Source organism: Mobula birostris, chromosome 6, assembly GCF_030028105.1.
Source record: "Mobula birostris isolate sMobBir1 chromosome 6, sMobBir1.hap1, whole genome shotgun sequence".
NCBI lineage: Eukaryota > Metazoa > Chordata > Chondrichthyes > Myliobatiformes > Myliobatidae > Mobula > Mobula birostris.
The window spans coordinates 88,027,708-88,040,906 of record NC_092375.1 but is presented as its reverse complement, the minus strand read 5'-3'; the positions used below and the strand labels follow the sequence as shown (position 1 = coordinate 88,040,906).

The window sequence follows — 13,199 nt, the reverse complement described above, 5'->3', positions numbered from 1 at the left end:
AAAGTATCTACTACCCACACCACACCCATTTAATTTGACGGCATTTACACAGACCGATGATTTTTTCCCCCAACAAAAGTGGCAGCACGTCTTGTACTTATGTCCTGTTCAAGAGGGTTTAAACTAATTTGTCAGGGGGGTGGTAACCAGAGTGATAGTGCTGAGGATGAGGCAGCTGGTTAACAAACAGAGGTAGTGTGTAGTCAGGCCGCTAGCAAGGAGAGAGCAAAATTGCAGTCAACTGGATGAGTTGCAATGTTAAAAATGGACAAAAAGGAAAAGACAGGGTGTTATATTTGAATGTGTGCAGTAGAGTGAACAAGGTAGCTGAATTTGTAGCACAATTACAGATTGGCATGAATGATGTCATGGGCATCACTGAATCATGGCTGAGAGAAGATTATAGCTGGGAGCTTAATGTCCAAGGATACACATTTTATTGAAAGGACAGGTAGGAAGGTGGGCAGCTCTCTTGGTTAAAAAAGTCATTAGAAAGAGGAGATATAGGATCAGAAGGTTGTGGGTAAAGCTAAGGAACTGCAAGGGTATAAAGATCCTGATAGGAGTTATAAACAGACCCTCCAAACAGTAGTAAAAAAATTTGCTCTACAAACTACAATGGGAGATAGAAAATGTATGTCAAAAGGGCAATGCTACAATAATTACAATTTCAATATTCAGGTAGATTGGGAATATCAGATTGGTGCTGGAGCCCCAGAGGGGGAATTTAGAGAATGCCTACAAGATGGCTTTTTAGAGCAGTACGTGGTTAAGCCCACTAGGGGATCAGCTATTTTGGATTGGGTGTTGTGCAATGAACCAAAATTGATTAGAGAACTGAAGGTAAAGGAACCCTGAGGGGCCAGTGATCATAATATGACAGGATTCACCCTGCAATTTGAGGAGAAGCTAAAGTCAGATTATCAGAATTACAGTGCAGTAAAAGGAATTACAAAGGCATGAGAGAGGGGCTGGCCAAAATTGATTAGAAAGGAACACTAGCAGGGATGACGGCAGAGCAGCAATAGCTGTTCGGAAGGCACATGTCCAAGAGGAAGTAGTATTCCAAAGGTAGGATGACACAAGCTTGCCTGAAGACAACATAAAAGCCAAAGGGAACGCATACGATAGAGCAAAAATTACTGGGAAGTTACAGGATTGGGAAACTAAAAAACAGAAGGAAACTAAAAAGTCATAAAGGAGGAAAAGATGGAATGTGAAGGTAAACTAGCCAAATAATATTAAGGAGGATACCAAAAGTTTCTTCAGATATATAAAGTGTAAAAAAAGGCAAGAGTACAGTGTTTTTGGAGATGAGAGTGGATACTGGACACTGGAAAACAAGGCTGAGGAGGTAGTGATGGTGGACAAGGAAATGGCGATTGAACCAAACAAGTATTTTCCATCGCAAACACCAAGAATTCTGCAGATGCTGGAAATTCAAGCAACACTCATCAAAGTGACTGGTGAACGCAGCAGGCCAGGCAGCATCTCTAGGAAGGGGTACAGTCTCTTCCTAGACCCAGACCCTTCGTCAGGACTAACTGAAAGAAGAGCTAGTAAGAGTAATCTCTTATCTATCTAGCTCTTACTAGCTCTTCTTTCAGTTAGTCCTGACGAAGTGTCTCGGCCCGAAACGTCAACTGTACCTCTTCCTAGAGATGCTGCCTGGCCTGCTGCGTTCACCAGCCACTTTGATGTGTGTTGCAAGTATTTTCCATCATTCATCAACGTGGAAGACACCAGCAATATGCCGGAAGTTCAAGAATGTCGGGGCAGAAGTGTGTGAAGTTGTCATTACGAGGGAGAAGGTTCTTGGGAAACTGAAAGGTCTGAAGGTAGATAAGTCACCTGGACCAAATGGTCTACACAACAGGGTTCTGAAGGAGGTGGCTGAAGAGGTAGTGGAGGCATTAGTAATGATCTTTCAAGAATCAATTGATCCTGGCATGTTTCTGGAGGAATGAAAATTGCAAATGTCACTCCAGTTTTCAAGAAAGAGGAGCAGAAGGAAGGAAATTATAGACCAGTTAGTCTGACCTCAATGGTTAGGAAGATGTTGGAATCGATTAAGGATGTGGTTTCAGGGTACTTGGAGGCACATGATAAAATAGGCCGTAATTAGCATGGTTTTCTTAAGGGAAAATCTTGCCTGACAAATCTGTTTGATCTCTGATGAAATAACAAGCAGGATAGATAAATGAGAATCAGTGGAAGTTGTGTTCGGGAGGCCTTTGACAAGGTACCACACGTGAGGTTGTTTAAGAAGAGCTCATGGTATTACAGGAGAGATAGAAGCATGGTCTAGCACTGGCAGATTGGCTGAAGGCAGAGTAGGAGTAAAGGGAGCCTGCTCTGGTTGGCTGCTGGTTTCTAATGGTGTTCCACAGGGGTCTGTGTTGGGGCCGCTTCTTTTTATGTTATATGTCAATGATTTGGATGACAGAATTGATGGCTTTGTAGCCGTTTGCAGACAATACAAAGCTAGGTTGAGGGAAAGGTAGTTCTGAGAAAGTAAAGAGGCCACAAAAGGCCTTAGATAAAGAGAATGGGCAAAGATGTGACAGATAGAATACAATATCAGGGAGTGTATGGCCATGCACTTTGGTAGAAGAAATAAAAGCACAGACTACTTTCTAAACAGAAAATTCAAAAATTTGAGGTGCAAAGGGACTTGGGAATCCTTGTGCAGGATTGCCTAGAGGTTGATTTTCAAGTTGAGTTGGTGGTGAAGAAGGTAAAGGCGATGTTAGCATTCATTTCAAGAGGACTAGAATAAAATACCAAGGATGCAATGTTGAGGCTTTATAAAGCATTGGTGAGCCTCACTTAGAGTATTGTGAACAGTTTCAGCCCCTTATCTAACAAACGATGTGCTGACGTTGGAGGGGGTTCACGAAAATGATTCCGGGATTGGAAGTCTTGTTATAAAAGGAATGTTTAATGGCTCTGTGCCTCTACTCACTGTCATTCAGAAGAATGAGAGGTGACTTTTTTAAGAAAGGAGGAAGGCAGCAGAAAGGAAATTATAGACCAGTTAGCCTGACCTCAGTGGTAGGGAAGATGTTTGAATCAATTGTTAAGGATGAGATTATGAAGTATTTGGTGACACAGAATAAGATCGGACAAAGTCAGCATGGTTTCCTTAAGGGAAAATCTTGCCTGACAAACCTGTTGGAATTCTTTGAGATTACACATGTTGAATATTTGGACTTTCAGAAGGCCTTTGACAAGATGCCACACATGAGGCTGCTTACTCAGGTATTACAGGAAAGTAACTAGCATACTTAAGAGCAAAAAATCCTTTTCTGGTTGCCTGCCACTGAGTAGCGGTGTTCCGCAGGGGTCTGTGTTGAATGCTGTATAACAATGATTTAGATGGAATAGATGGGTTTGTTGCCAAGATTGCAGATGATACAAAAATTAGTGGAGGGCAGGTAGTGTTGCAGAAACAGGTAGGCTGCAGAAGGACTTAAACAGATTAAGAGAATGGGCAAGAAAATAGCAAATGAAATAAAATGTTCGAAAATGCACGGTCATGCACTTGGTAGTAGAAATAAATGTGCAGACTATTTTCTCAACAGGGAGAAAATCCAAAAATCTGAGATACAAAGGGACTTGGGGGCCCTTGTGCAGAACACCCTAAAAGTTAATTTGCAGATAGAGTCAGTGGTGAGGAAGGCAAATGCAATGTTAGCATTCAATTCAAGAGATCTAGAATATAAGAGCAGGGATGTGATGATGAGGATTTATAAGACACTGGAGAGGCCTCACCTTGAGTACTGTGAACAGTTTAGGGCTCCTCATCTGAAAAAAGATATGTTGGCATTGAAGAGGGTTCAGGGGAGGTTTCACAAGGATTATTCCGGGATTGAAAGGGTTATCGTACAAGGAACATTTTAATGGCTCAGAGTCTGTACTCACTGGAATTTAGAAGGGTTTGGGGCAAGGGGGGATGGGACAGAAATCTCATTGAAACCTTTCGGATGTTGAAAGGCCTAGATAGAGTAGATGTGGAAAGGATGCTTCCCATGGTGGGGGGAGTCTAGGACAAGAGGGCACAGCCTCAGGATAGAAGGACATCCACTTAAAACAGACATGTGGAGTAATTTCTTTAGACAGAGGGTGCTGAATTTATGGAATTTATTACCACAGGCAGTTGTGGAGGCCAGGTCATTGGGTGCATTTAAAGCACAGGCTGATACGTTCATGATTGGACACGGCATCAAAGGTTACGGGGAGAAGAGCTGTGGGGGGTGGGGGGGGGGGGAGAGAGGATCAGCCATGATTGAATGTGGAGCAGACTCGATGGGCCAAATGGCCTAATTCTACTCCTATATTTTATGGTCTTAGCACTTCATTGAACCTTTTGAATGTTGAAAGGCCTCAATAGTGTGGATGTGGAGAGGATTTTCTTTTTCCCTATGGTTGGGGAGTCTAAGATCAGAGGAGACAATCTCAGAATAGAGGGGTGTCCTTTTGGAACAGATATGAGGAGGAATTTCTTTAACCAGAGAGTGGTGAATCTGCGGAATTTGTAGCCACAGGTGACTATGAAGGCCAAGACATTGGGTATATTTAAGGTCAAGGTTGATAGATTCTTGATTAGTCAGGGCATGAAGGGATATGTGAGAAGGCAGGAGACTGGGGCTGAGGGGGAAAATGGATCGGCCACCATGAAATAGCAGTACAGACTCAATGGGCCAAATGGCCTAATTCTGCTCCTATATCTTATGGTCTTATTTCTTCCCCACAAGTAGATGTAAGCCCATCTAGTGCTTCATGGCTGTTCCGGTGTTCAATACTATGATGATTTTTAAAAATCAGTGCCATTCTCCTGTACTGTCACAATATCCCGGATTTCTGTAGTAGTACATAAACATAACAACATACCAAACTTTACCAAGAATGTCATCGGTGGCTCGACCTCCACTGTCCCTTGAGCAGAGAATTTTAAAACTTCATTGCGAAGTAATTTCTGCTCGTCTTTGTTCCGACTTGGCCACAACCCGTTATTTTAAGCATCCTTAGTTGTCACGACATGGAAGAAGGCCCAGTCAACTCCTTGCCTGCATCACCCCCACACGCAATCCCATTGGTCTAACTCCCCCCTCATCTTATTCTTCTGTTGCCATGCAACATTTTATTTTACATGCCCAACTCCCCATTTTGATTCTTTTGCCATTTACACACAAGGGACAGCTTCAAGTCAATTAACTTACCAGTGTGTAGGTGGGATGCCAAGAAAAACACACAAATACTTGACAGACGGCACACAAGGTCAGATTGAAACTATACTAACTCCAGTGCCATGCCTGTGTTGACAAACCCCTGGTTCGAGATAACCCAGACAGAAATCAGTATCACTGCACTAACCCCCTCAAGATCTTTAGCAGTTTTGTACATTTCAATCATTCCAAAGAAATCATCTCCTTATTCCAATCTCTAGACTATAGGCTTAATCTAAGCCATGACCAACAAATCCAAGGGACTTCATACTCAACTATAATTCAAATTGAGGACATACAGTGGCACTGGGTTAACTTGTATAGAAATAAGGAATTTACGAAGGGATACAGACCAATTAAATCAGCTGGCAATGATTTAGCAGGCAAGAGTCTACTGTGGGGAAATGTAAGGCTAACTACTTTGGTAGGAAGAACGTTAAGAGAAGATTTTTTTTAAATGGGAGGGACTACTATACAGTGTTATTAGCAGACACAGATGAAATACAAAGATAGCACATTGGTACAGCAATTAACAAACAAATAGAATGCTGATCTTGTACAGTTAAGGAATGGAATAGAGACGATTCATTACTTCTGAACAAGGTGCAGGAATACTGTGCATAGTTTTTGTCTCCTTATTTAAAATACTATTGTATTACAAGCTCTTCAGAAAAGGCTTACAGTACTGTGCAAAAGGCTTAGGCACCCTAGAATTTTTAGATACAGTTATAGATGTTTATTTCTTTGTCTTCTGCACTGTCAGTGGAAAAAAAGAAAAATGTTTATTTCCAGAAATTTATTTTCCAAAATTTTAAATGTTACAGATTTTAAAATATTTTTTTTAAAGTAACTTTAATAGACTAGTTTTCAAGCAAAAACATGGTTACTTTATGTAGCCCAGTGCCTGATTAAACAAAGATGACAAACAGGTGCTAATAACTGAACTAAACTGATTAGCTGAAACAAATGGGTGTAGTAGGAATCAAGCTGGACAAAGGACAGCCATACTAAAAGCTGACAGTGTGGCAGATGTGACAGTTTAACCCTCAAATTATCAATTCTTACACTATAGTAAGAGTGAGCATAGCAACATGACACAAGGTGGTCATCCTGCTTCAGCAAGATCTCTCCCAAATAGAAATTTCACAGCAGACAGGAGTTCCAAGATGTGCTGTTCAAGTAATTCTGAAGCAGCAAAAAGAATCAGTGGTTGGTCATGGAAACTGTAGTAGGTGACTGTCTCATCCATTGTGCAATACTATCAGGGAGGTGCCTGATTTGTCCCAACTTCATTCTGCAGCAGGACAATGATCCCAAACACACAGCCAAGGTCATAAAGAACTACCTTCAGCAAAAACAAGAGCAATGAGTTCTGCAACAGATGGTATGGCCTCCACAGAGCCCTGATCTCAACATCATTGAGGTTGTCTGGGATAACCTGGAGAGACAGAAGCAAGCGAGAAAGCCAAAGTTTGCAGAAGAGCTGTAGCAAATTCTCCAAGATGCTTGGAACAACCTACCAAATTATTTTCTTATAAAACTGCATGACAGTGCACCCAAAAGAACCGATGCAATTTTAAAGGCAAAGAATGCTAATGCCAAATATTGCTTTGATTTAGTTGTTTGTTGTACTGCTCTTAATAGTAATTTTTTTTGATATTTTGAAACTTTTCATTTCATTATTCTTTACATTACAGGTTTTTTTTGCACACGTCTAAAATTCTTGCACGATACTGTATTTGGTTAATTTCTGGGATGAAAGAGCTGCCCTATAAAAATCTGAACAGTTTGGGCATCAACTCATTGCAGTCAAGAAGAATGAAATATCTTAGGGAAATGTGGTTCTGAGATGCCTTAACAGGGTCAGAACTGAAAGTATGTCTCCCCCTTGATCGAAAATTTAGAACTGGGGACCACTGCTTCAGCATTAAGGAGCTGCCTATTTAAGAATCAGATAAAGAGGAATGTTATCTCTGTGACAGAGATAATATTTGGATTTCTTCACCCCAGAAAATTCAGGCTGAATTATCGAACATATTCAAAAGAGATTTCTGGTCTAATACAATTTGAGGATCATGAGAAAACAGCAGCAATGCACAGCTGGAATGAAAATCAAACCAGCCATGATCTTATGACGCTACAGAACTTGAGGGGCATATTGCTAACTCTTGCACCCATTTCTTATGCTCTTAAGGCTACTCTTCCATCATGACTAATTAGTGACTGAATTTTCTTTAGTGTCTTTCAATATTCATCAGGAAAGAGAATAACAATACTATAGATGCTACAATCTGCAGAACTTTAGATGAGGCAGCTTCTGGAGAAGAAAAAGCACTATTGACATTTGGAGTTGAGACCTCCATCTGAAAGCAGGACAACATCAAATCGGATGGTGTTCCTATTTGTAAAAATGAAAACTAAGCTAAGGGGTGACCTGACAGAGGTGGCGTTTAAGAACAGAAGTGAGGTGGAGTAGGTATAGAAAAAAAAATTGTGGAAGAGTGCAAAATTAGACATCAACAACACCAAAGAGAAACAAATAAACCTAAAGAATACCCACAATGAGTTCTTGCAAAAAGCATAAACATACAGAAGCTAAGATAGATATGTATATGAAAGAGAAAAAAAACAGCAGGGTTAAATATACAAAGATGGGTAAAATCTGAAAGATAAATACTATCATTGACCAGCTTCTGTACTTAATTCACTTTCACTAATCAAAATTTGAGAGTGAAAATATCTACATGAAGAGCTACCTGATGTTGCTGAGTGGGTTAACTTTGAGCATAACAAATAGACTCTCCACATCTATCTTTTTATTAAGAATACTACAAGAAATAAATGAAGGTACGAGTCATGCTACCCCTCACAAGGGCCTGAACTAATTCCATACCTCTACATTTTTGATACACTATCAAATAAGCCACAGGGGGTTGTTGATTTTTGACCACCTTGAACAAAGAATGCTTTATTAGTGTGTCCTTGTTACTAGGTTTAACGAACAGAATACACAAAGCCTACAAACACTGTACTTTGAAAGATGGCACATTCTACATCAAAGATTCAGCCCCAATATTGGTTACCAACAAAGCATACAAATGTCATACATCAATAACTTCAGAAAGCGAAAATACATTAATGTTGAGTTACTAATATTGACATGGCATTAAACTAACAGACTGAGTGAAAGAAGTGTTCAACCAAATGTCTTTTGATCAGTAGCAATATTTAAGTTAGCTTGAGTACAGTGAAAAGAAAAATTTAATCTGGTACACTGCAAGTATTTTTCAAACTTTAGAAACAATAAGAAATCACAAAACTTTAAATAATTTGTACCCTAACTGTGGTTTCATTGTGATGATAATATGTTGTTTTCTTTAAATAATAGCTCTGAGTTCTATACTAAACACTGGATGTGAGATAAAAGATTCTCAAAATACTGCCTGCCTCTGCATGCTGGATTGTTACGCATTTCAAGACTGAGGGGGTAGCACAAAAAAAATTTTCAGCATTCGTATACTTTCACTTCTAAATTTACTGTTTCATCACCAGATAATCTAAAATTCTGCTATTTAAGTCACAAAAATGAACTTTTACGTCTGATGAACACACATTCTTATGACAATGCAATTTACTCAACTCTTGCTGCAAGTGCAGATCTGTAATAAAATTGTTAAACCAGATTAAACTACACAACTTTGCAGTGGAGTTTTCCTATAACTACAATGGTTAGTCAGCGCGTGTTTCTCAAGTTAAGCTTCGAAAGACTGAACCAAAGACAGACTTATTGCAGAGGAAGAAAAGCAAAAGGAGTTGGTCTTTAGCGCACAACATCTAGTAGCGCAGCAACAGACTGGCAACTTGCATGCTCATCCTTTCATACAATAACAAGTTTACTTGCAACAACCCATGGGGGAGACAAAGAGAGAGCACAGATTTAAAACAAACTAATATCACTGATTCATTACAGAATTTTCTGCCTAGTTCAAAAAACTAGGCATGGATAGAGATCTAGAAGATTAAAAGACTGGCAGGAAGGAGCTTAACAAATGAAATTAGGAGAGCCAGAAGGGGCTATGAGAAGGCCGTGGCAGACAGGATTAAGGAAAACCCCAAGGCATTCTACAAGTATGTGAAAAGCAAGAGGACAAGACGTGATAGAATAGGAACAATCAAGTGTGACAGTGGAAAAGTGTGTATGGTACCGGAGGAGACAGCAAAGATACTTAATGAATACTTTGCTTCAGTATTCACTACAGAAAAGGATCTTGGTGATTGTAAGGATGACTTGCAGCAGACCGAAAAGCTTGAGCATGTAGATATTAAGGAATAGGATGTGCTGGAGCTTTTGGAAAGCATCAAGTCGGATCAGTCACTGGGACCGGATGGGATGTACCCCAGGCTACTGTGGGAAGCGAGGGAGGAGATTGCTGAGCCTCTGGCGATGATTTTTGCATTAATGAGGACAGGAGAGGTTCCGGAGGATTGGAGGGTTGCGGATGTTGTTCTGTTATTCAAGAAAAGGAGTAGAGATAGCCCAAGAAATTATAGGCCAGTGAATCTTACTTCAGTGGTTAAGTTAATGGAAAAGATCCTGAAAGACAGGATTTATGAACATTTGGAGAGGCATAATATGATTAGGAATCGTCAGCACGGCTTTGTCAAAGGCAGGTTGTGCCTTACGAGCCTCATTGAATTTTTTGGGGATGTTGATGAAGGTAGAGCTGTAGATGTAGAGTATATAGATTTCAGCGAGGCATTTGATAAAGGTACCTCATGCAAGGCTTATTGAGAAAGTAAGGAGGCATGGGATCCAAGGGGACATTGCTTTATGGATCCAGAACTGGCACCCAGAGAAGGCAAAGAGTGGTTGTAGATGGGTCATATTCTTCATGGAGGTCAGTGACCAGTGGTGTGTCTCAGGGATCTGTCCTGGGACCCCTACTCTGTGATTTTTATAAATGACCTGGATGAGGAAGTGCAGGGATGGATAAATTTGCTGATAACACAAAGGTTGGGGGTGTTGTGGATAGTGTGGAGGGCACCAGAGGTTACAGTGGGACATTGATAGGATGCAAAACTGGACTGAGAAGTGGCAGATGGAGTTCAACCCAGATAAGTGTGAGGTGGTTCATTTTGGTAGGTCAAACATGATGGCAGAATATAGTATTAATGGCAAGACCCTTGGCAGTGTGGAGAATCAGAGGGATCTTGGGGTCCGAGTCCATAGGACACTCAAAGCTGCTACGCAGGTTGACTCTGTGGTTAAGGCGGCATACGGTGCATTGACCTTCATCAACCGTGGGATTGAGTTTAGGAGTCGAGAGGTAATGTGGCGGCTATATAGGACCCTGGTCAAACCCCACTTGGAGTACTGTGCTCAGTTCTGGTTGCCTCACTACAGAAAGGACGTGGAAACCATATAAAGGCTGCAGAGGAGATTTACAAGGATGTTGCCTGGATTGGGGGGCATGCCTTATGAGAATAAGTTGAGTGAACTTTGCCTTTCCTTCTTGGAGCAACACAAGATGAGAGGTGACCTGATAGAGGTGTACAAGATAATGAGAGGCATTGATCGCATGGATAGTCAGAGGCTTTTTCCCAGGGATGAAATGGCTTGCACGAGAGGGCATAGTTTTAAGGTGCTTGGAAGTAGGTACAGAGGAGATGTTAGGGGTAAGTTTTTTTTTTAAAAAACACAGAGAATGGTGAGTGCATGGAATGGGCTACCGGTGGCAGTAGTGGAGGCGGAAATGATAGGGTCTTTTAAGAGGGTCCTGGATAGGTACGTGGAGCTTAGAAAAATAGAGGGCCATGGGTAAGCCTAGGTAGTTTCTAAGGCAAGGACACGTTCGGCACAGCTTTGTGAGCCGAAGGGCCTGTATTGTGCTGTAGGTTTTGTATGTTTCTATGTCCCATCATTCCATGAAAGTCATTTCAGTCCTGATGAAGTGTCTTGGCCCAAAATATCAACCGTTTATTCATTTCCATAGATGCTGCCTGACCTGTTGAGTTCCTCCAACAATTTGTGTGTGTTGTTCCAGATTTCTAGCATCTGCAGAGTCTCATGTTCATCATTTTAATTATCTCTTGAGCAGTATTCAGAGGTGAGATGAGGTTACAGTGAGATCGGGAACCAGAGACCCAAGTTTTCAGACTTGCTTAGCTCCATAAACTTGAGTTCGATCCTAGCCTAATCCCATTTGTAGAGCTTGCACATGTGACCTGTGACCATGTGGACTTGTTACACATGCTCTCACATACAGATATGTGCTGCTAGGGTAACTTGCTATTGCAAAGTATTTCTTAGAATTAGATGGTGACAATAACCAAAAAGGTAAAGTTGACTAGTATTTGAGATGTGCTGCAGGGAATAAGATAAAGGAAAAAGGGATAACAGGGTTTTTTATTTTTACTGAGAGCCAAGATGGATTCAATGGCAGAATGGCCTTCTGTGTAATAATATGTATCCTGGTATGATATAGTGATTGGGCAAGAAAATACTGCCTGAGTTAGAAGATCAGCCATGAGTTTGCTGAATGGCAACGTGGCCTCAGGAGGCCTGCTCCCAGCTCATCGTCTTAATCCCAAAGAACCAGTGAAATAGTATCATGTTAGAAAATGGAATAATTTTGCAAAGCTTGTTGTAAATTATACAACATCAAAAATTGAAAGATGTTTAAATGGACAACACTAAAAGGTTGTGAAAGCCTGCAGAAGACAGACATACTGAGATGCAATATGCAACAAGACCCATTCCAATGTAATGGACACTTGCACTTCACAAATAAAACATAATATTGAAAATAATTCTCTTGCAACTTAAAACAGGGAACAATGCTTACGCTGAATATAGCAACCACGTCTGAATCTTTAACAAACTGTTACTCATATTTTAGTTTTAATACTGAAAAGGGAGTCATTTGACCCACTGAGATGCCGGCTCACTCATTCCTCTACTCACCCCATTGTTTTCCCCGCATGCTCATCCACTTACACCCTCTTCTTCCATCTGCTAACCACCAACTCAAAGGCCAAGAGTGACCACAAAGCAGCACCCAACATCAAAGAACATCACCCAGGCTAAACACTTTTCTCGCCGCTGCCATTAGGTAGAAGGTACAAGAGCCTCAGGACTCGCACCATCAGGTTCAAGAACAGTTACTTCCCTTCAGCCATCAGGCTCTTGAACAAAAGGGGATAACTATATTCATTTAAAGACTTATTATTTCATGCTCATTATTTATTGCTACTTATTTATCATCTGCATTTGTACAGTTTACAAATGCTGATGTTTAAAGATCCTTTTGCAGTTACTGTTGTATAGATTTGCTTGTATGAACTCTGATAATAAATGTTATTTGGAACTGAAGTGACGAATTCACCAACGAACCAAAATACATTTGGAAGATGGAAGGAAACTGGAACCCTCGGGGAAAACCTACATGATCACAGGGAGAACTTGCAAACTCCACATAAACAGCACCATCAAATTCCAATTAATGGAGCTGAGAGTCAAGACGCTACCAGCTGATACTATATTCCATTTTATGTCAGTATCAGGATTTAAGTTATGCCAGCAACTGCAAAAACAGTGTTGTTGAAAATAGAAACATCAAAAACCTACAGCACAATACAGACCCTTCAGCCCACGAAACTATGCCGACCATGTCCTTACCTCAGAAAATACCTAGGTTTACTCGTAGCATTCTATTCTTCTGAGCTCCATATACCTGTCCAGGAGTCTCTTAAAAGACCCTATCATATCTGCCTTCACCACCATCGCCAGCAGCCCATTCCACGCACATTCTCATACACCAGCAGGTTCTCATGAATCCATCAGATACTGCTGACCATGCTTCAGTTGCTATCAGAAATTGGTGTGACTCTTGGCACAAACATGTTTTTATATTTTGCTCCATAATTAAGCAAAACTTAAATGGGTTGAATTTCATTTTTACATTAAGGTTG

General features: G+C 40.7%; 1 protein-coding gene across 4 annotated transcripts in view; it reads right to left on the bottom strand.

The window, feature by feature from the left end:
* The window catches only part of tsc22d1 (TSC22 domain family, member 1), a 227,295-nt gene that overhangs the window by 107,293 nt on the left and 106,803 nt on the right, over positions 1 to 13,199 (bottom strand). The gene's annotated exons all lie outside the window — the stretch shown is intronic.